The sequence below is a fragment of the Stenella coeruleoalba genome (assembly GCF_951394435.1).
Source record: "Stenella coeruleoalba genome assembly, chromosome: 12".
Lineage (NCBI taxonomy): Eukaryota > Metazoa > Chordata > Mammalia > Artiodactyla > Delphinidae > Stenella > Stenella coeruleoalba.
In genome coordinates, this window is record NC_137158.1 from 35,113,577 (window position 1) to 35,137,897 (window position 24,321).

Genomic DNA, 24,321 nt, shown 5'->3' on the forward strand with positions numbered 1-24,321 from the left:
TCATATGAAATTGTCGATGTTTCTCTTTTAACTCCTCCTCTTTTAAAAAGTAATATTTATTAATTTTCTACGTATATTAAATTATCAACCCCCCAATGATTACTTGATATAGAAACTTCTATTATCCTTATTATATAATGAAGAAACTAAGCTAAAAAGAGGTTAAGAAAATTACCGAAAGGTTATCATAGAAAAGTCGGATTGATTAAATCTTAATTTTTATTCAAATAACACCAAGTTTCTAAAAAAACAGAAAAAAAACTAAATAAAATAACCAAAATGATTAATTATAAGTTTACATTAGGTGTCAAATATATTTTTAAAAAGAATTGTATTTTATTATTCTTTTTCATTTTGAATATTTCAGTGAATTCATTTTTCATAATTCTACAGAAGTAACCATACTTTATTTGGAACTCACACTGTTTACCTGAAAACCATTTTTAAATAATTACTTTTAAGTAGCTAACTTTGAGTGGCTATTAAGTGTGACGATTATTTTAAATGCTTCTCATCAATAAATTAATTTTGTTATCACAACACTCCTGTATGATAGATACTAATTAACCTGTATTTTACAGATTAACATTTTGAAGCAAAAAAGAGGTTCAATGACCTGCCCAAGGACACTTGACAAAATGTGGCATAGTCTAGATTTGAACTTATACATCTGATTCCAGAGAAATCTCTCTTAATCATTATGCTGAACAAATGAGACCAGCACCTACATATAAGTGAAGAATAGTATGATAAGAAGGGAAATCTATTATATTGGAAGTAGGTAATATATTTTAGGTTTACTTAATAAAAATGGAATACATCAAATAAGGGAATTTGTTGGAGTTCTTTTTAAAGAACCTGTCAAGTTATGGAGAAAGAGACTGTGCAATTTGAAAATCACATATCCATGATAGAGATTTAAGCCAAGAAGAAAAATGGAATCAACCAAATGGCACATCAAGTGCATTGCATACAACTCCCTTTTGAACCATTTATGTGACTCTTTTTTCTTATTTACAATATTTTATTGCAAAAATCCACATGCAAATGAGTTAAACAGTAATTAGAGGTAGAAAGCCACATGATCTAGATAGATTCTCCTATGAAAGATTAGAACAGGAATTTGATTGGAAGGAGTGTGTTATTGTTCCTGCACAAAGAATGTGATGTGAACAATTTCAATGTGACTTGTAACTAAATGAGATTGTGCTGAGTATAGGAGCTCTGGAACTTCTTGGGTTCCAATGACTTATGATATCTCCAGAGCTGAATATTCTTGGCAATGTAAATAAACCAGCTGCTCATGAATCCAAGTTGCCTCATCTATTCTCCCTAGTTGTTACCACTGCATAGAAACTATTCCTAAACTGGAGAATGGTAGAGATAATTGTATTGATGGATTTGGGGAATCAGCTTAGGTTGCAAGTGATTTTAGCAGCTCTATTTCTTGTTTTTCCATGCTCTTTTTGTTCAACAATGAAGGTCAAGTCCACGTGACTAAAACATGATTACAATTGCTAATTGTTAGTGTGGAATAAAGGCTTGCTTCTCTTAAAGCAGAAGACGACTTTCTTGTCAGAAAATGGTCTTGGGGACATGAGGAAATCAACTGCTAATTACCACTTTGTTGTCTTGCAAGTTTCAGAGCACTGATGAACTTTGTTGGGTACTCCTATCCATATCAGATCTTAGCAGGGCCTGCATATTAGCACCACCCAGAAGAGCTCTTTCGAATATCATATCCTGATATTTCTCATGATCACTTCTCTGTGGACCAGTAAGGGCAAATGATGGCAATTGGGTCAGACTCCTCTTCAGTTTGGGGCTCCCAGAGATTCTAAAGTATCACATCAGTCCATTTAGCCCTTAAGAACTTGCTAAATTGTAGTTATTTTCTTCTTACAAACTTTTATGGTAATTACTTCTTCATCCCATGATTTTCCCAGTGAAACAGTTTGCATGTCTCTTTTCTGCAAGGAGCATGTCATCGTTTGGAATTCAGTTCACCTAGTCAACTTGTGACTTTAGTCTCTCATGGGCTTAAAAAATTATGATTTTGAAGGGTTTCCCACTTTTTAAGATAGGAATGATCTTCAATTGTGGCATTTTTAACCTTATGCAAAAGCAAAACTACCTGATTTCTTATGGAAGTTAATTAACATACATGAACTGAGGAACTCCTAAAACCTAACGAGTCACACTATATCTTAAGCAGTTAAGTCCAAGAGTTTCAATCAAGAATTATTATATCAAATAGAGGGCAACCGAGTGTTTTAATCAGAGAAAACCTCAGGGAATCAGATTTTAAATGGATTTTTAAACCTTTAGCTTACAGTATGTTAAATTTCATTAGCCTAATGTGTAAAGATGGCAGTACGTCCATATATACTTAGTTAAAATTTAAGTGAGATTTGTTGAAAGATAACTATGTCTAAGGACTGTAATAGAAACTATATGCTTTATTTTTTTAATATAAATACATTGTTTATGTAAGCTGTTATAGCACTTCTAGAGGTATAAAAACTGAAGCAATAAGAATTTAAATAGCACCCCAAATCAAATAGCTAAAAAGTTGTTAATATTCAAACTCATATATTTTCATTCTACAGAGGTTCATACCATTCTGCTCTATTACAACTGGCAGATCGATTTGATTATATATACAATATATATTTACAATTATGTAATATATATACCCTATATGTATAATTATACATACAATATATCAACACATACCCTATATATCCAATTATATATATATATATCCAATATATATCACACATACAGTCCAGTATATCACACACGTATACTGCATATGTATGATATAGATCCATAAAGAAATCTGTAAAGATTAGTTTAAATTTTTAACAATATAAACTTCTGTCTTTGTTAAACTTTATAATAGCTGTTATTTCTCCCTACACAACTATCCCTTTTTAAAAAAAATCAAAACATCTTATCATTCTGACTCTCCCAATCTCTCACTTCTGTTACTTCCATTCTCCATATTCATCATGATCTTCACTTTTGTTTGTTTGTTTGTTTGTTTGTTTCCTTCTGACTCTCTAGTGTACCTAGCTTCAATGAATGGTCTCTTAAGCATGGGATCCACCTCAGCTCACATTAATGACTCTTTTTCCAGCCATTTGCTTCTCTTGTCTTATGGATGAGGAAAAGATTTAAGGAAGAAACAAAAGGGAAGGGGGTGAGGAAAAGACAAATATAAAGACAAGAAAGCAAAGGTAGATCAGCTTTTTAAATACTTCTATGTTAATGAGGAAAAATTTCACTTTTTCTAGTGGTAACTTTTTACTCTGCAAGAAATGTAGATCACTCAGTTAAGAAGTCAGGAAGAGAATGGTTATCATAAGGATTTATGTGGAACAATAATCAAAACAATCTCAGGATAATCAACATGTTTGATTCTACTGCTCATAATTTTTTCTTTTGCCTGATGAATTCTTACTAATCTTTTAAAACCTAAATTAATGTTTGTATCTTGTTTGAAGCTAGACTCAACTATAATAGCCAGAGTCCACTGCTCTGAGAAGCAGTATATATTAATGCTATGAAAATTGTTTTTAATGTCAGATAAATTGGTGTTCTAGTTTCATATTCATCACTTAATAATTTTGCAATATTAGGCAAATTACATAATCTTTCTGAGCCTGGATTTCCTAGTTTATAAAATAGGAATAAAGTCTCATAGAATTCAACAGAGACTTGCAAGTTCTAATCAAAGTGCCTGTAATAGGACAAATAATATAGATTAGCTGTTATTATTATTCCCTGTCCACCCATTATGAATTACACATAACTTATTGATGCTATCGTAATGATTATTTACTTGATTTTCATACCCAAAGATTATCCATAATAGAAAATTAATAAGTGCTTGTTTAATTTACTCAATGTCTGTTCAAAATACACAAAATTGCTTACTAAGACCAAGAGATGAGAACAAGTTCAGTGTTAAACGATCTGGAAAATAATCAGTAAGTTAAGCCCATTATAATGGAAGTTAATTTTAATGGTTGTTAATGTACATCACTCAGATTTAAATTCTACCATGAATCATGGCCATCTCAAAATATTATTGAAAATTTTGCAGTAGCTGTAAGTATCTTCCTACAAAACTCTAAACATAAATTAATGACTAAAAAATAAACCTTTGTTATAATCCAGATTCTTTATCAGTAGGTATTCTATTATGTGAATTAAAAATGTCTTACTGTCAATTTATATAGATTGTATTTTTTTTCACTTTTAGATGGAAATTAAAGGATTGCATACCAATTTCAATATACATGGTACAAAGAGGGGTGCATCCCATCAACGGCATTATTGCATAATACTGAGGTTATTGTGAGCAGAGTCTGGGAAATTTTGCCATGACCTCATGGAATGGTAGCATAGGAACAATGTTTCCATGACAACACTCTAACCACTCTTTCAAGATATACTTGTAGATATTCATATTTTGTGATGAGAAAATATAATAGCATTTTTACCTTGAAAAGTTATCTAAAAATTGTCAGTCTTATCATTATCCATTTTAACTATTATCTGAAATTTTAAAAAGATACATCAGATTTAAAACATCTTTCTTAAAATAAATACACTAATAATAAATATGCAGACACTCCTACAGGAATTGTGCTTAATATGGGTTCACTTTTGCTGCCAATACTAGATAGATTGCATATAATTCTAGTTATTCATGACAGCTAGCAATAAATGTTATTATTCTTGAAACTAAATTACTGTTTGAAAGCTATAGTCCAATTATTGGAGAGCTGTTTGTTTTTTCAAGTTACAATTCAAATGTTATATTTGTTAATATATTGACAACTCATCCAATTTTAGCTGATTGGATATTCTGTTTAAGAACTTAGATTAAAATCTAAATTATTTTCCTTTTGGTTGCATTCTTCTCAAGAACCTTATAGTGTTCACTGCTTTCCTGTGTGATAAGATTATATGAACATTTATTTTGTAAGTGCTAGAATTAAGTGATCATCTCTGAAGCATAGTTCAAAACTGATCATAACTTACAGAATTAATGTTCCACTTGACCTTCTACAAATATTTTATTTAGGAACACTCATATTGGAGAGAGTGTCCCTTCTTTTGAAAAGAGGAGGTCAGGTATTTTTTATCCAATTTAATTGTTCTTCTTAATCAGGGAAACCTCAATGATGTAATAAATCGATATCATTTCAAGATGTTACAATTTCATCACGTATTTCTTAATATTTTAAATGCTAACCTCTTTCCAACTCAGGGGAAAATGATTTGCCTAAGGAGAAATACTCATAAATTTTGGTATATTTGAGATGATCAATACCACTCATGTAAAAGATGTCCTAACCACAGTGAAAGTAGTATTTTCAAATTTTTACGAAAAACATTAATTTTATACCTGTGAGGACAGATAACCTGATTGCTTTTCTCTGTAAAGCAATCACTCATTAATGTTGCAACTAATCAAATATCTCTGAAAATGTATTATTGGAAATGTTACTAATTGTCCTACAAAAATATCTTTAGTAATTTTTTTAAATTACTAAATAAATTATATACAACTGTAAACATGCTAAACACATATGTAGATCTAATCCTATACCTTTGATTGTAAGACTTCTGTAATAAATGACAATATGCCATTCTTGATAATGCCAGGAAGTTTTATTTGCTATCCCATTGAGTGAATGCATGCATGATATTTTGGTCTAAGAAGTGTGATGGCATTAACAAATAACCATAACATTGATGTATATCACCTATTCAATGAGCAACTGTATATACCATGTAATTCATTCTAGTAGCTAAGTTTTTTTTTCATTTTAATGGAATTGTTATTTATCTATCATTTTCTAATTGTTTTTTCTGGCATAATATACTTTTTTTAAAATCGTTTTTTATGTTTTTATTTTTTAATTTTTTTTACATCTTTATGGAGTATAATTGCTTTACAATAGTGTGTTAGTTTCTGCTTTATAACAAAGTGAACCAGCTATACGTATACATATATCCCCATATCTCCTCCCTCTTGCGTCTCCCTCCCACCCTCCCTATCCCACCCCTCTAGGTGGTCACAAAGCACCGAGCTGATCTCCCTGTGCTATGTAGCTGCTTCCCACTAGCTATCTATTTTACATTTGCTAGTGTATATATGTCCATGCTGCTCTCTCACTTCATCCCAGCTTACCCTTTCCGCTCCCCGTGTCCTCAAGTCCATTCTCTACATCTGCGCCTTTATTCCTGTCCTGCCTCTAGGTTCTTCAGAACGATTCTTTTGTTTTTGTTTTTAGATTCCATATATATGTGTTAAGATGAATGGATAAAGATGTGGCACACATATACAATGGAATATTACTCAGCCATAAAAAGAAATGAAATAATACACTTTTTAAAACAATACTAAAAGTCCATAGGGACATTAAGATATAATAGATGTACATATAATATATACATATACACATATGCATATACATATGTATCAGTATTTGAGTACAGATAAAATGTGAAATCCAGACAGAGGTGTTTATCACAGTGTGGTAGAAAGGGATAAGGAGTAGTAGAAATATTTCAAAGTTTTATTTGGTCATTAACAAAACAGAAAGACCAAGATGAGGGAGAAGAGAAAGGGAGAAAGGAAGGAAGGGAGGGAGGGAGGGAGAGAGGGAGGAAAGAAGAGAGAGAGGGAAGAATAAAAAAAGCAGTATAGCAAATTAATATATCGTGATAAAGAATATTGTCTCTTAGGTCAGACTGTCTTCTAATTCTAATTTTATTACTGTGACTTGGGCGGGTTATTTAGTGCCTCTAAATTTCAGTTAACTCTAAACAGGCAGAATGATCATACCCCTATATTTGTTATGTTGCAATGATTAAATGAGCAAAAATATAAAGATCATTTCAGAGTATTGTGCAGATAGTATTAAAAATAATATCATTATTTCTTATATTTTCATTGTACACTACCTTTACTATTGTATACATGAAACTTACACATTATACAAATTAATTAACCATGGATCTATGATGGAAAATACCTTTAAACAAAATGATATATCATCATATATGATTAATCAACAAGCAAATTTTTAGTGTTGCAAAGTAAATGTGAAAAATTTCAGACACAAAACTATCAGGATGTCAGTTACCAGAGATTGCATAGTCATTGATATTTGGCATGGCTTTATTAATTACATCCTAACATAGTAGAATTTACAGTTCATATTCTTTGCTCTTTTGCTCAAATATATCAATACGATTTGAAACAGTACTTTATGTTATGTTTGGATAAAAATAACATATATAGAAATGGACTTGATTTTGCATCAAAGTTTCTGACTGAAGAGTATTTAAATAAAAGACACAGTATAGTTCATGAATTCCAATTTGTGTCTCATTAATACCCTGTAATATTGTGATCACATGTGTTTGAGAACTGTGGCACTGATCCATAGTGATTTTCAATTAACAAGATATTTAAAAGGTTTGATTTTTAGGCATAAGAACATGGGTTGCTTTGTGAATTGGTGGATAGGTGAGACAGCATAATGCTACCAGATATGAAACCAGATGCCCAGGATAAAGACCATCAGCCCACAGTCTTCAAACTCGTGTTTAGAAGTACAGTTGACCCTTGAACAACACAGATTTGAACTGCATGGGTCCACTTACATGCAGACTTTTTGTAATAGTAAATACAACAGTACTACATGATCTATGGTTGGTTGACTCTGTAAATGCTGAACCATAGATACAGAGGAACCTCAGATATGGAGGGCAGACTATAAATTATATGTGAATTTTCCCCCACATGGAAGACAGGCACCCCAAATCCTACATTGTTCAAGTACCAACTGTAATTGTATAAATAACTATATGTGATGGCAGTAAAAGCAAGAAAGAGACTGTACCAATGATATATTTGGAGAGAAACAAAATTGAATTAAATTAAAAACATACATATTCTCTCTGCTTTAAAAAAATAACCAGAAAAAAATAGTGACCACACAGAAACACTGCAAGAGTTAAAAAGTAAAAAGTAATATAAAATATAGAAAAGACAGATGAATAATATATTTTACAGAGAGAAACACATAATTTTCAAAAATAAATGTTTCATACCTTCTCAGAATCATTAAAGGTCAAGAAGGAGAAGAAATATTAGATTATTTAAGGACTATGAAATGTGATATAAAAGATTAAGATCCAAGTTGAGGGATAGTTAAACTGAAGTAAACCTATCATGGGACTTAGAAATAAAGGAAAATAAAGAGGAGAAAAGGAAGAATAGAAACAAACCTGGTAATGAATCAATGGCATGAAGAAAGAATTTGAAATAAACATATAGACTATGGAGAGGAAAGTCATGTAGCTGACAAGAATTAAAGTATAGTGGGGGGATGGCGATGAAAAAGACAAAATATCACAGTAACTTATGTAACAAAAGTAAGGAAGAAAAAGATAGATTATGGATAGATATAGATGATAGACAGAATCAGAACCAAAATAGGGGAAAGTTTTTTACTTTTCTTTCTTTTTTTAATTTATATGTGATGATAGAAGAAAAAAAATCTGTTGATAGAAAGGAAGTACAATGTTTCTGGAGAAACATACATAGAAAATCAGCAATATGAAGACATCTTCAAGTGAAATTACAGAGCTTTGAAATATTGAGACAGAACAAAAGCTATCAAGGCAAAAATAAGCATGCCCATGACATGGGTTGACCTCAGACTTTGCTACAACTACATGTAAAGCTAGGAAATAGTGGAGCCATGTCTATCTGTTTTTGAGGGATAAAGTTATGTCTCAAGAAATTTATATTTAACCAACTTGTAATTCACAGAAGAATATTCTAATACACTTATGGCCTCAGGTAATTCAATTAGAACTCTTAAGGTTTCTTGGAAAAAGTATTAATAAATACACAGAACCTACATTGTTTGCTTTAGGCATATGTAAAGGATGTTTCAGGATTCCAAAGATGGGTCTCTGTCTGTTGTGTTTTAAACAGAACACTTGTCTTCAGTGAAATGGTAAGCAACATTTAGATATTATCAGTACTGCTATCAGCCCTCTACCAAAGGAGAGATCTTCAAATATTCTTGGCAGTCAACTATCTGAGCTAATTTTAATAAATGAGTGAACAAAGAGGGATTTACTTGTAACTAACAGACAAGGTCTGAAGGTAAGGCTGGGAACCTGTTTCGAATTGAATAGTGTTTTGATCCATTTTTGTCTTAATCCTTGAGACAGAAAAGGCAGTCTCCAGGCATTGCATATTTCTATTAATATTTGGAATGGATTTATTGGTGACATCCTATCACAATCTACCTATCTCATATAGAAAATTAAGTGGAACATTATACTCTACTTCTAATTATATATATATATATATATACACATATATGTGTATATATATGTATATTACATATACACATATAGGTATATGTATGAAAATCTTTACTCTAGAACTTTAACATTATTATTATTATTCCCTTTGTAGTAATATTTGAAAGAAACACAGATATTTGTGTATTTTACTTAATACTCATAATTTATTAATCATATATTTTCCCCAAGGACAAAAAGAAAAATCATTATTTGAATAGCAAGTGATAAAAGATGTCCAGATCCATAGTGAGAAATTTGTCTGACCACCTCCAGTAATACAAAATTCCAAGTCTAGATTGTTTTCTGAGCTCCATCTGTAAATATCAAACCACCTACTCGAAATCTCCACTTACATATCACAAAGATACTTGAAATTGAACATCAAACTGGTTTTAGTATCTTCTTCTAAATCTTCCCCACATCCAAAGTTCAGTTTAAATAAATGCCATCATCATTCACCCAGTTGTTCAAGCTTGAAACCTGTGAGTCATGCATGATTTTTCCTACTACTTCAGCCCCAGATCTCACAAAGCTGTCTACTACAGTCCATCTTTATTGCCACAACTATTATCCGGATTAACATCATTCTCAATTTATTGGTAATCTTCTAACATCCATTTGCTGAGCCTCCTCCTACAGCCTGGTCTCTCCAGCGCAGAGAATAACCATTTAAAAATGTGATAATGCCGTTTCTTTACTAAGACACTTGCTTCCCCTTGTCTCCACAGTAAAAGACCACTTGCCTCAGGTGGCAGAAGACCCTGCTTGAACAGGGCTCACCTAGCTTTCCAGGAGCACCTCAGGTTACTCTGTTAATGTCATCTCCATTCTAATGCTGGGATTTTACAGTTCTTTAAATGCTCGTTATTCCAGTTTTGCCTCTTAGCTAAAGTTATTGTCTGTTCAAAATGTTCTTTTTTTATCTATTCTGTTTATCCTTCATGTCTCAGCTCAAACATTTTTTTCTCTGAGAAGCCTTCACAAATTAGATCCTTCTTTTCATATATGGGTTGGTATACTTGTTATGAGTTCTCCTGTACTTGAACTATTTGATAATACTTTGAGTATTTGAAAATATTTTTAATAACCAATTTAAAAAATCTTTACCATAGTTCATACCTATGATGGTAAGGAATGTACCTATTTTTCTTTTTTCTTTATTTGTAATAACTGCTGAATTCCTACCTCTAGCATATTATCAAGAAATTGATATTTGCATGATTGTATTGAATTTGATTGAGACTATTTCAGTATTCTGAAACTTTATGCCTGATCATTATATAAAAAATTGTGTGATCTGTTAATTTCTAAGTCAAGACTTTATAGATCTACTGTTCTCATGATGTCAATTACATACTTCACATAAACTGAATTCACATAATATTAAATACTTTACAGGTCACTGAGAGGGTGAACTATGTTCTACCATTAAAACAGGAGGAAGTACTGTGTTTTTGCTAATGTTTATGATAGAAAATTTTAAGAACTAGAAATATGCAAAGAGGGAGATAAAAGACCTACTTATGTTCTCATCTCAGAAATAACTATTACTAACATTTTGCTTTACTTATATACCAGTCACAAATTTCATGTGTGTGTTTATCTATTTGTATTTTGCACTTGAGTGGTAGCTGATATTTTATAACATTTTAAAAAAATTGTTGTTGTCATTTTATTCCTCATTATACTGTAAGCAATTTCTATAAGCAATTTCATCATGCAATTTAATAGTCCCTTCTAACACATAGATACTTATGGTTGCATGGTTCCTTACATGGATACATTGTATTTAATCATTCTGTTATCATTGGATATTTAGCTTATCTTCAGTTTTTCACTATTAGAAATATCACCAGTATGTAACTGACCATATTGGTATATAAGTCTTCTTGTACATTTCTGATTCTGTCCTTAGGATAAGACCTTAAGAATTGAATACTTCTATCAAAGAGTATGATTTTATTTTTACTTTAGTAGTTTATCTATAAATAGACTAAATTTCATCTCAATAATTTCAAAGTTATTTTACACAAAATCTAAGCATTCCAAAAGAATTTTAACATACAGCAATATAATTCTCCACAAAATTAATATTGGTAATCCTGTGAATGTATGAAGGAAAAAATCCATTAACCATTAAAATATTACTTTAATTAGAAATAAAATTTTGCTTGTAATTTTAATATCTTATCTGAAAGAGTTACAGCCCTTGTGAGTAGATCTGCAATAACACACACAAAGACATGGTATTTAATTTTTACTCCATGTGAACTATTTGTGATTATCACTATTGTCTACAAGTTATATTTGCAAGTTGACAAAGGATGGCAATGCTCTAATGAGTTTTGAAATGTTTCTTATATTGCACCAGTTATCTAGAGTGTACCTTTAAAATGAATCTTTTCTAAACGGGTATGTATAAAGCATGCAAATGTCTGAATTTTCAAAAGAAGCAAAATGAACTCTCTTCCAATTCTTGAAATATATTCGTTGGTTTTTGCTCTAGCAACTGCAAAGTCAGGCATCTGTCTGTTACTGTTTGGTGTGGTGTTGAATTTCATGGTTTGTTAATTTTGCAGTTATGTCTACAAAACTAATAAAAGGAAATTATGCAAGTTTTTTATATTGCAAAATTCAGAATATCCCCTGGGTAATTTTTTCTTCAGGGAATTCATTTCACATTTTTCTTTTAAGTGAATGAGATAAGTTTCCTGCTTTTTTAAGTTATCAAAAACTATTATGGGTTACTCAAACTTTAGGTTGTTAAAAATAATAAAACTGTGGCTCCACACCATTAATTTTCCAATATTGGTTTCAGAGATTCTTTTACTAGCAGAGGGGAGGATAATATAAAATTTTACATAAAATGTATCTCTATACTTCCCCAGTCCATATGGACACTGTCATAACACTCTTTTTATTATTTTCAAAATATATAGCATAATAGTTGATCCCTGGGTAAAAATAACTTCACTTGATACTATAAACATTTCACTTCTCATTTAATAGACAGACTGAGCACTTGGTGGTTCCAGGCAGAGGCTCTGCAGTGCAGGGACCGTAGATCCAAAAGTAAATTATCTATGTTTAAAAATTCTGAGCTTAATAAAAGGAGATATAAATGTTTTTCAAAAGTCCAGTAAACACTTATGGGCAGTTTTATATAAGTATATAGAGGTGTGGAGGAGCACAATAAAAGCCTAAGAATGCATCTGAAGTAATCTTTACGTAGTCGGATAAAGTCTAGAGCCCTTGCTAGTCTCCCAGCAGCTACAGCAAAGCTAGTGCTTCACAGGGGCTTGACTGGAGCTGCTCTGAAAACCCCTAGGCCAGTAACTGCCTCTGGGGAATAATGGTCTCTCCTCTTCTTCCAACTCACAAATACCATTCATATTGCTTCACATTAACAGACTATCCAGGAATCACACCTGAAAGAAGTTTGGGAATTGCAGTCCCTGAAAGCAGATGGTGTTAACACTAAATTGATAACTGAAATTCAAAACAATATTAATGTACTTGGATTTGGTATATGTTACAATTATATATTCAACAACTTGGCTTCCTTCATATTTAGCCAAGTAGTGGAAACAATGTAGAATCTTAATAAATATAAGTTAAATTAATTTTAACGATAGAGTTGAGATTAAGCAGTATTTAGAGCCTCTAACTTTAACATATTCAAATATACCCCAATAAGTTAAGCAAAGGTAATTAATTTTGTTATTAACTTAATCACTAGGATATATATACATACACACACACACACACACACACACACACACACACATATATAAATTTTCTTATATGTCCAGTTCACTTCATTCCCATTTTCCTAGACTGCATTTGTATTGCATTTGTCTGCTGCATAGCACACTGAACTAGCTCTCCTATCTTGGTCTTTCTGCAACTAATTGTTCCCACCACCCCTTTTCCACCTGTTCTCCAGTGATTTTTTTCAAATTGCAAATGTGATGATATCATACCCAAACATACAAACTACATTCTTAGGGAGATACATATTTTATTAGAAAAGTTCAGTTCAGTAAGTTTCATAATTTTCATAAAATTTCCTCTGACACTGTTTTGTAATTTTCAGTATTTACCTAACTTCTCCGAACTTCTGATTTTATTTCTAAAATGAAGTATTACCTCAAAGGGCAGTAGTAAAAATTGAGCAGGATAAGCGCTCACACACTGCCTGATAGTATTAGTTCAGTAATAGTTTCTTTTTTTTAATTATCTCTTCTGTATGTAAAACATCTTTTTAAATAACTGATGATTACTGGATGCTATAATCTAAAATAATAATATGAAATGTGTTTTTCTGCCAATGTGATTTTTAGAATTCATATAGATTAATTGAACTATAATTGACATACACTAAACTGCATACATGCCCCAGGAAGCCATTACCAAAATCAAAATATCAAACATCAGCCCCTCAAAGATGCAACTTTCCTTATCTCCTAATTACAAGACAACCATTGATTTGTCTTCTGGCGCCATAGTTTACATTTTCTAGAATTTTATATAGATGGAATCAACACCACTTGTTGAAAATACTACCTCCTCTCTATTGTTACTTACACCTTTGTACTTTTGTAAAAAAAACAACTGATTGTATTTGTGTGGGTTTATTACTAGTATTTACTCTCTCCCATTGATCTTTTTGACTATACTTTTACCAGTAACACAACTTTCTGTTTGTTATAGCAAGTAGCATTATAGTTTATTTGATATTGGTTAATGTGAGTAATTCAACTATGTTTTTCTTTCTCAAAAATATTTTAGTAATTTTAGTTCCTGTATCTTTCCATATAAATTTTAGAATTGGCTTGCCAATAACCTAAAAAAGAAATCCTTAGGTGATTTTGATTGTGGTTGCATTAAATTTACAGGTCAATTTGGGAAAGAAATGACTTCCTCAGTATGTTGAGTCTTCCAACCTATATATATAGCATATTTCTCTATTTATTTGCATCTCTGATTCCTTATTTTCAGCCCGCAGTTTCTCACATGCTTTGTAAGATTTATAGCTCAGCATCTCAATTTTTTGACCTATTGTAAATCATAGTTTTTCAAATTGTGGTTTCTAGTTTTCAGTGCTAAGATATAGAAATAAAATTTTTCAATGTAGTTTTAAGTTGTATTCTATGACCTTGCTAAACTCATTTATTAATTTCAGAAACTTTTATTTGTAGGTTGTTTATGATTTTCCAGGTAAATAATATTGTCATCTGTAAATATGGGCAATTTTGTTTCTTCCTTTCCAATTTGCTTGCATTCATTTTTTTTTTTCTTGCCTTAGTAAACTGCTAAAATTTCAAATACAATGTTGAACATAGGTAATGAGAATGAACACTCATGCCTTGGCCTGCCTTGTGTGTGTTTGTATATGTGTATGTATTTGGTGAGGTTTGGACATTGCTTTACTTTCTGGCATTGAGCAAGATGCTCCAGATTCATCTCGTACATTCCAGACCATAGCCCTAGAATAAGCCATTTACTCAAGGAGCCCTGGTTCCTTTTGTTGGAGAATGATATGACAAACCAAGACCTGGCCATTAGGTGTGCTTGCCACCACTGATTTATGTTTGAACGTTGAACCAGCCTTGCATTTCGTTTATGAGTCCTACTTAAATGTAAGGTTTTATTACATATTGCTAGATTTGATGGACCAATTATCTTTTTGAGAATTGTGGGCCTGTGCTCATGATGAATATTGGTCTCTTCGTCTGAATTTGGTATCAGGATAATGCTGTCCTCATAAAATGAGAAGTTTTCTCTCCTTTTTATTTTCTGGTGAATTTGGTGTATTGAATTGGTTCTACATCTGTGTAAGTGCTTAGTGAAATTCACCAGTGAAAAGTCTGGACCTGAGAATTCTGGGGGCAGGGGGCAAGGGGGAGGATATTAAGGTGAATTCAATTTCCTTAATAAATATAGGCCTATAATCATCCTACTTTTTTGTAATTTGTGTCTTTCAAGGAATTTATTCATTTAATCTAAGTTATTAAATTTGTAGGCATAGATTTGGTTGTAGTATTCCCTTATTATTCTTTTAATGTCTATGGAATCAAAGTGATGACTACTTTTTCATTTCTAATATTGGTAATTTGTGTCTTTTCTTTTCTTTCTTTTTCTTCTTGCTCTGCCTGGCTAGTGGTTTATCAATTTTATAGGTCTACTGACCCTTTGAAAGAATTAGCTTACTCTCCCACATTCTCACCTTCTATACCTTTCATGGACAAAGATAAAAGATCCTAAACAGAAATCACATTTGCTGAAATTCAACATCAATTTATTTCAGCAAATGTGATTTCTAAATCTATTGAGATGATTGTATAGCTTTTTTTCCTTTGTTTTTAATTGTTAACTCATCCATGAATTTGAGGAATATGTCCCATGGGCATGATGGATTATCCTACATCACATATCAGTTTTATTTTATAGATTGTCCTTTATATATTATTTTATTTGGTTAGGATTTTTCTATCTTTGTCCACAAAAGCTATAGATCTTTAATTTTTCTTTCTTGTAATGTTTTTGTCAGATTTTGGTTTATGCTGGATCCAGATATGCTGGATTCATAAACTAGCTTGAAATTATTCCATCAATATTTTTATTACTTGGGAAGTTTTAGGTAAGACTGGTTTTACTTCTTTCTTAAATGTCTGGAATAGTTCAGTGGTGAATTAATCTCATCAGGGATTTTGTTTATGGATACATTTTTAATAATGCATTTAATTACCTTAATAGGGAATATGCAGATATTCAATTTTCTTTTCTTTTAATTTCAGTACATTGTATTTTGGAGAACTTTTCCATTTTAAATTTATTGCCAAAAACATGTTCATAATATTATCTTAATAACTTTTCATTATTTATAAACTATGTGTTGGCTTTCCTTTGTTGTTCTCAATTATAAACATTATTTTATTATTTGTTTCACTTTATAGTAATATATCTAGAGATTTATGATATTATTAATATCTTCAAAGAAGTAACTAATGGCTTTGTTGATTTTATATATAGAAAAATATATTTCTGTTTCACTAATTTATGTTTATTTTTTACATTTCCTTTATCAGTTCTATATCGTTTCTTTTTTTTTTTTTTTTTTTTTTTTGGGGTACGCAGACCTCTCACTGTTGTGGCCTCTCCCGTTGCGGAGCACAGGCTCCAGACATGCAGGCCCAGCGGCCATGGCTCACGGGCCCAGCTGCTCCACAGCATGTGGGATCTTCCCGGACCGGGGCACGAACCCGTGTCCCCTGCATCGGCAGGCAGACTCTCAACTATGGCGCCACCAGGGAAGCCCCTTATTTTTCTTATATAATGTTTTATTAATTAACCCAGATCACAGATTTCTAGCCTCTTTCATTTTCTTGTCTATATATTTAAGCTTGTACCTTTAATTAATAAACTATGAAATAAAAAGGCTCAGAAAGGTGGTAATATTGTTGAAAACAAAGATATGTATATACTTATCTATACATTAACTATTAATATTTAATTATATAGACAGTATATTTAAATTCATTAAATTTAACATAATTGGAAAGCAAACTTTTTTTTTAGGAAAAATAAAAAACAAGGTTACCATATATCTTGAAGATAATTGTCTCTTATTTCTTATTTTCTTCAACATTTTATATTGCCCTTATTTTTCAAGGTTAATAATACCTGACCTCCATGTTATGGCCTCTGAGAACATGTTCAAGGGATTACATATCAAATTTTATATTTTAAAAAGCTCATATGTCTAAACCATTCTATTGTAATATGATATATTAAAGCTCTCTGGTGATATATAAAAAGAATTATGCCATCTGTGACTTAACTTTTCTCCAAACTAATGTTAAAATATAAAAATAGTGACCTTTTGAACTATTTTTTAAAAAAACAGTTCCAGATGTTGCAGTAGGTTACAACTATTAGCAATTTGAGACTTTGCACTGTAATAACACCTGAGATTCATCCCTCTTGGTGTACATCAGATACTCCAGAACACTCCCACAGGAAGCATCCCTAATGGTCACTGGATTAATTTACAGAGGACAAAAGTACAATGAGACACAGGAGGAATAAGCATTTTTAAAGAAAACTGTAAGTATAAAAGGCATACGAAAAGACACTGTTGAGAAAATTCTGTGAACAGAATTTGGATATAGAATTGTGAAAAACCTATTCTTATAATGACAATGTTTTAAATTCTATGTGGTCAGCATAAATATCTTTCCCATAAAATACTCCCATATATTTTATGAGTTTCAGTCTGCTCTATTTATGCTTCCTCATTCTCTATACTTTTCATAATTTGTGAAAAGGATGTTAGACTTAGAAAGGAAATTTCACTGAGCAAAGATTCATTTATATACAGTCTGTTTACATATACTTTGAAAATCAATATTTTTACTACAGCTTCATATTATTTTAATTATTTTATTATGACAGATTTAGTCCATTAATAATTTATAAAATAATACTTCTTATGAATTACAATGTGATGTGCCTGTGCTCGTTCCCCAATTTTTACATTCTGTGATAGCTTAATTATCACATAATAGTAGTTATATCTATATTTACATTGAGAAAAGTGTGTGTGTGAGGAGTGTGCATTGTATGCATATGTAACATGTATATGTACTTAATTAGTGACTAGTTCTTCAGTGAATGTCCTCTACAAGTTGGACACTTGTTTCTATTTTCAACACAACTTCAAGCATATTTGAAAAGATTTTTATTTTCTAACACAACAAAATTTTGAGATTCACCTTGTTTTTGTCCTTGTTTATGGTGTTATGCCAACACTCCTTCAAAAGCTCTGAATTTTACCAGGATATAAATGTAAGTTGGCCAAAGTTTGGATGCTATGGATAAGAGGCATCTTAAGCAACTATTTCACTGTGTTATTGATGGAGTATTCTCACAAATTCCTTGGTGTCATTAAATCATGTTGATACTCTCAATTGACTTACAATGTCTTCTCATAAATACACACATATTCTAAAATTTGGTATTTTGCACTATATACTACTATACAAAATGTAATTCAATTGCAAAACAGAATATGCAAACTACTTACTTTCAAGATATATTATAAATCATATTTATAATCAAGGCAGTGTGATGTGGGCAAAAGAGTGGACACATACATCAATGTATGAGAGTGGGAATACAGAAGTATATCTCCCCACATAATTGATTATATATATATATATATATATTGCCAAAGTAATTTAATAAAGAAAAATAGACTCAATAAATGAGAATGGAACTGGAATAACTGGGCATCAATATATAGAAAATTATCTCATTATATATAAAACTCAATCCCAAATGGATAATAGACATAACATAAACTATAAAACTGTAACACATCTAGAAGAAAACCTAGAAAAAAGATTCTTAGATAGGAAACAAAAATAATAACTATAGTTGTATGAATTGATGCAGAAAAAAAAATCCTAAAAATAGGAAATTTATTTTTACCATTATAAAAGATGTCTATCGAACCCCCTCAGCAAAGTACTTGGTAATAAAACGTTGAAGGTATTATTACCTTTAAGATCATTAATAAAACCAGTGTTCCCACTATCATTTCTATTAAGCATTGTACTGGTTAGGAAACTATAAGAAATATATGACAGGTAGAAAGATTAGAAATATGGGGGTGGGGGAAGCAATGCTAAGGTGTTCCCTACTGAACCTAAACGATTTCATGGAACACTAACATCATACAGAGTCACTCTTTGTCCATGACAGAATGAGAAAAAATATAATCCATTATAATAACGTCTATGCACAGAAAACATAAAAGTACTATACACAATATAAAAATGACCAAATATCTCCCTCTTCCAAAGGAGTGACAACTGCTTTCCATTTTTTAAAACCAATTTTAGCTTTAGCCATGTTGCATTCTACCAGTAACTGAAATAAAAATTGCATATTAGGATACTTAATCCTAGAATTACACACATGTTCTGACAGTTAATAATATAGACTAAAACTACACTGCCATGAAGCCTTCCAAAAACCTCCTAACACAACCCAGATCCTATAACTATCCCCTCCTAATACCTAGATGGTTCCTCATGGTGTACAGTTTCCCTTGATGCAACATATACCAATGAACAAAACTTTGTTCAAATACAGGTATGTTCATGGTGGTCTTTATCTACTGGATTCTGATAAAAGAAAGAAAACTATCCTAATTACAAATGAGATGATTGTCAACATAAAGAATTAAATAGAATCTAATAATTGGAATTAATGAGAATTTAACAACATATACTACTATAATCTAGCAATCAAAAGAGATAAAAGATAAATTAAAAACAATATTTTTAATTGCATGACAAATATAAAGAAATATAACAAAAGGTGAACAAGAGAATATTGGTGAAAATATAACAAATTACTGAAATAATTAATGGAAAGCCTTAAAAAATGGTGATAACATACTATTAAATTTGAATTTTTAATACGATAAAAGACATACACTTCTAAGAAAAAATCTATAAATTCAATGAAATTCCAATAAAATTTCCAACAGTTTCTAACTCATTTCCTAGGTGGAGCTTGATGTATTCTAAAATTTATATTGAAGAACAAATGTTCCAGAATGATTCAGCATCATGTTAAGCATAAAAACAAAATTAGGGAACTAGCTCTATCATATATCATAACTTAATACAAATCCGTATAGTATAAAAAAGATAGGACCTTTATGATATGAATAGAACAATTAAGCAGAATATCAAGCCCAGAAGAAAACCACATACATATGGACCCAATTTGTGAACAGATGGTGTTGCAGATCAATCAGGAAACATGAACTTTTAAATAAGTGATGGAACGATGACTAGTCATATGGAAAGACAATGTAAAAATAGGATCCTACCTCTCATCATTCAAAAAAATACATTCCATAAATATTAAATGATGAAACATAAAAAAGATGTATATAATTTTACAAAACAGGACAATTACTTTATGATCTTGGTATGTGAAACGACCTTGTAAATAAGGATCCAAAAGTGCAAACCATAATGGAAAATTGTTTTGTGTCAGCTTCAGCCTATTGATAACGATGCTATTAACTAGAAATGCCTGGGGCACTTACCTAGACATATTATTTTCGGCAGCTCTCACAGACATTTCCCTGACCAGAACCAATGCAGGGGACACAGGTTCGAGCCCTGGTCGGGGAAGATGCCACATGCTGCAGAGCAACTAAGCCCGAGCATCACATCTACTGAAGCCCATGTGCCTAGAGCCCGTGCTCCACCACGAGAGAAGCCACCGCAATGAGAAGCCCACGCATGGCAACAAAGAGTAGCCCCTGCTCAGGCAACTAGAGAAAGCCTGCACGCAGCAACAAAGACCCAACACAGCCAAAAATAAATTCAAACAAACAAACAAGCAAAAATTAAGACTAGAATTACCATATGATCCAGGTATTCTACCTCTGGAATACAAAAACACTGATCTGAAAAAATATATGCACTCCTATGTTCAGTGCAGCACTACTGACAATAGCCAAGATATAGAAACAATCTAAGTACCCATTAACAGATGAATGGATAAAAAAGATGTGGTATATATATATATATATATATATATATATACACACACACACACACACACACACACACATACACACAAAAGGACTACTACTCAGCCATAAAAAAGGAAATCTTGCCATTTGTGACAGTACGAATGGATCTTGAGTGTATCATGTTAAGTGAAATGAGTGAGTAGGATGGAGAAAGACAAATCCTGTAAATTTTCACTCATATGTCGAATATAAAAATAAATAAATAAATAATAAACCAAACCAAACAACAATAATGACAACAAAACCACACAGGTACAGACAACAGGGTAGTGGTTACCAGAGGGGGAAAGGGAGGGAAGGGGGAAATGCGTAAAGGGAATTAACTGTGTGGTGACAGATGGAAACTAAACTTTTGGTGATGGGCATGCTGTAGTGTATGTAGAAGTCAAAAGATAATGTTGTACGCATGAAACTTATATGATGTTATAAATCAATGTTACCTCAATAAATAAAAATAAATAAATAAAAATGGTCAGTTATCTAAGTCAAGTAGAGCTTTCTTAATACAGAGAACTTCATGGGCCGGGCAGCCTAGCTCTTTATCTGCTTGTGTAGCTGGCAATCTGTTTATTGGAGATTGATCTCTTTGAAGTGGATGTCTTGGTAATCAAAAGTTTAATGTCAGGCACTTACATGACAATCAAAAGAACTGATTGTCAGGTACTTAAACACTAGAAAATTACTAACAGTTTTGACAACAGTAAATTAGCAAATTCTGTTCATCAGAAAAAAAATCACAGGCAGTGAAAAGTTATTTATAATACAAATTACCAACAAAGTATTAACGTCTATAATATATAAAAATAAAAAAGATATGAATTAAGAAAGATTATAGCTCAATAGAACATGGACCAATAAAACACACAGAAATTTACCAAAATAAGATGTGCAAATTACCAATAAATTTTGAAAAGGGAAAAGCAAATACAAAGTAAAGCCACAATATAACACCATTTTACAAGCAAGAGACAGGCAAACTATTTTTTTTTTAAGCCATGTAGTTCTAAATGATGGTAAGGGTGAAAACAGGAATACACTTTCCACTTTTGGGGTCTAAGTGTAAATTGATATATTCATTTTACAAAATAGTTTTGATTTTCTAGAAATATTAAACATGTGCTTCCCCTAAAACCTCTAGTTACACATGGGAATCAGAAAACATGTACAAGAGGATTTATATAACTATTGTTGAAAATAGCAACAACTGGAAATAATAAAAAAATATCAGTATTAGAATGGAAAAATAAGTTGTGTGTTGTGTTATATCTACAAGAGAGTAGTCTACAGCTGTTAAAAAACAAAGGATTACAACCATCTGTCTCAAAGCAAAAGAAATATGAATCAGAAGAAAATGTAAAGTAGATTTTGTTTATGTAAACTTCAAATAGAGTTAAAAATAATGTATTTGGGGAAGAATACATATAGAGATGGTAAATACTACTTGTATTTGAGGGAGGAAGGAGACTATCATGATGGGCAGGGCTCCTGAGGGTCTTCTGAGATATGGTAAAGTTCTCCTTCACAGGAGACAACTAAAAATTGTCCCTTGCTATCTGGTTCTATAAGAATGAAGTCACTAGCCACTGCAGCTGCTGACCTTCAACACACCCTGAAAGGAGTTCAGGGTGGAGATCAGGGGTGAGGCATTCTGCGTTCTGGGAAAAACTGGCAGAACAGGGCTTCAGACAGTTAGATAATTTCAGGAGAAGGTTTTATAAGCTCAATTTCTTGCATCTTCTTGTATCTAGAAGAGCACTAAAATCATTAATGGCGACATCTGCTCCTCATGACTAGAAGCAACCTCCTTGTGACTGGCAGCAGCCCTCTGCCAAAATGTATGCTTCACTGCATGTATCCCCCTTCACCAAAATCACATGTACACTCACCTCCTCCCTCACCTCTTTGGAGCGGGTCCTCAGAGCCATCTGAGAGGCTGTCGCCTGGATTATAGTCCTCATTTCACCCCAAATAAAACTTAACTCACAACTTTGACATTGTGCGCTGTTTTCTCAGTCTACACAGGTCTGAGTCATAAGCAGCAGGGATCCTAGGTATTATTATTCTTTAAATTGCACATAGTTTTTATATTTCTTGTGTGAATGCTATGTTTTATTTCAGTTTCATAAGAGAGTATAGAGCAAAATACTTGTAGAGACAGACATGGATTTAGTAAAATATTTTTTGGCATAAATAACTGTATCTGGGACATATACAGTTCTGTGAAACTGCATTTTAGAGATTATTTTGTAGAGTTAGAAAAGTTACTAAAATAACTATATAATATGAGAAATCTTTAAATTGTACAGTTTTCAAGATAACTATATATATTCGCAGGCATGAATATTACATTATACATTGATAACATAAAAATCACGAATTTATTGCTAGTTTTATGTGGGAAAAATTGTAAGCAAAAATAGCAAAACGAAAAAAAGATACAGTTTTTTGGAGAAAATTTAAAGATAAAATGATAATTTGACAGATTATGACAGCTATGATAAAATATGTAGAAGACTTTGAAGACAACGTGATATTGCATCACCTCTCTGAAACTTTCTGTTGCTCACATTCCTTTCAACAGAAAGACAACTTTTTCCTTTCAATTCTGCCAAATATTGCCACAATAATTCAGAATCTTTTTTTTGTAACAGTTTAATGAGAAAACTTGGACTCTGTTATTAAGGGGTTAAATATGCATAAACTGAATTGCTCTTTAATCATGGAAAAATAATACTAGCAATTCTTGTTTTTTGCTTTTGAATGACACGATATGTGTGATATGTTTAATTATGCGATAATTCATAATACTTTATATTTACATTGTTGTTTTTAGATATTTTTGCTATATAACTGAAGTGCCCTACATAAAGACAGAAAAAGTTTGACTCACGTTTGTTTTCATGGGCTCTCCAAAATTTTTGCATTCTGTGACGTAGCATTCTCTAGGTATAGTACTGTCACCTAGAGATAAAAATATATTTATATATTTACTTATATAAAATTAAAGTCCCCTCAACACACAAATAAACACACAAAGCCAAAGTCACCAAACATAAAATTATTCTATTTTTATTGTAATACTCAGGTAAGAAAATTCCAGAGATTAAAACATAACAATTTTCTTGGTTAAAAATGTTTTGCATTATTTTCATCTTTTATTTCCAATTAAAAAATTATTATTAAGGTTGTTATTACTAAATAAAGGAGGAAGTTGTTTATTCTCCTATCCTTTACTGCTTGAGCTACCCCGCAAATACTAAAGATGTGTAAAAACTTTTACT

General features: G+C 31.6%; 1 long non-coding RNA gene across 1 annotated transcript in view; it reads right to left on the reverse strand.

Moving 5' to 3' along the window:
* Window positions 1–24,003, reverse strand: part of LOC307195376 — a 197,825-nt gene extending 173,822 nt beyond the window's left edge. Inside the window, exon 1 of the long non-coding RNA XR_013830821.1 lies at window positions 23,931–24,003. This is a non-coding gene — a long non-coding RNA (uncharacterized lncRNA). The remainder of the gene's footprint in view (window positions 1–23,930) is intronic.
* Between the last annotated feature and the right edge of the window lie 318 nt (window positions 24,004–24,321).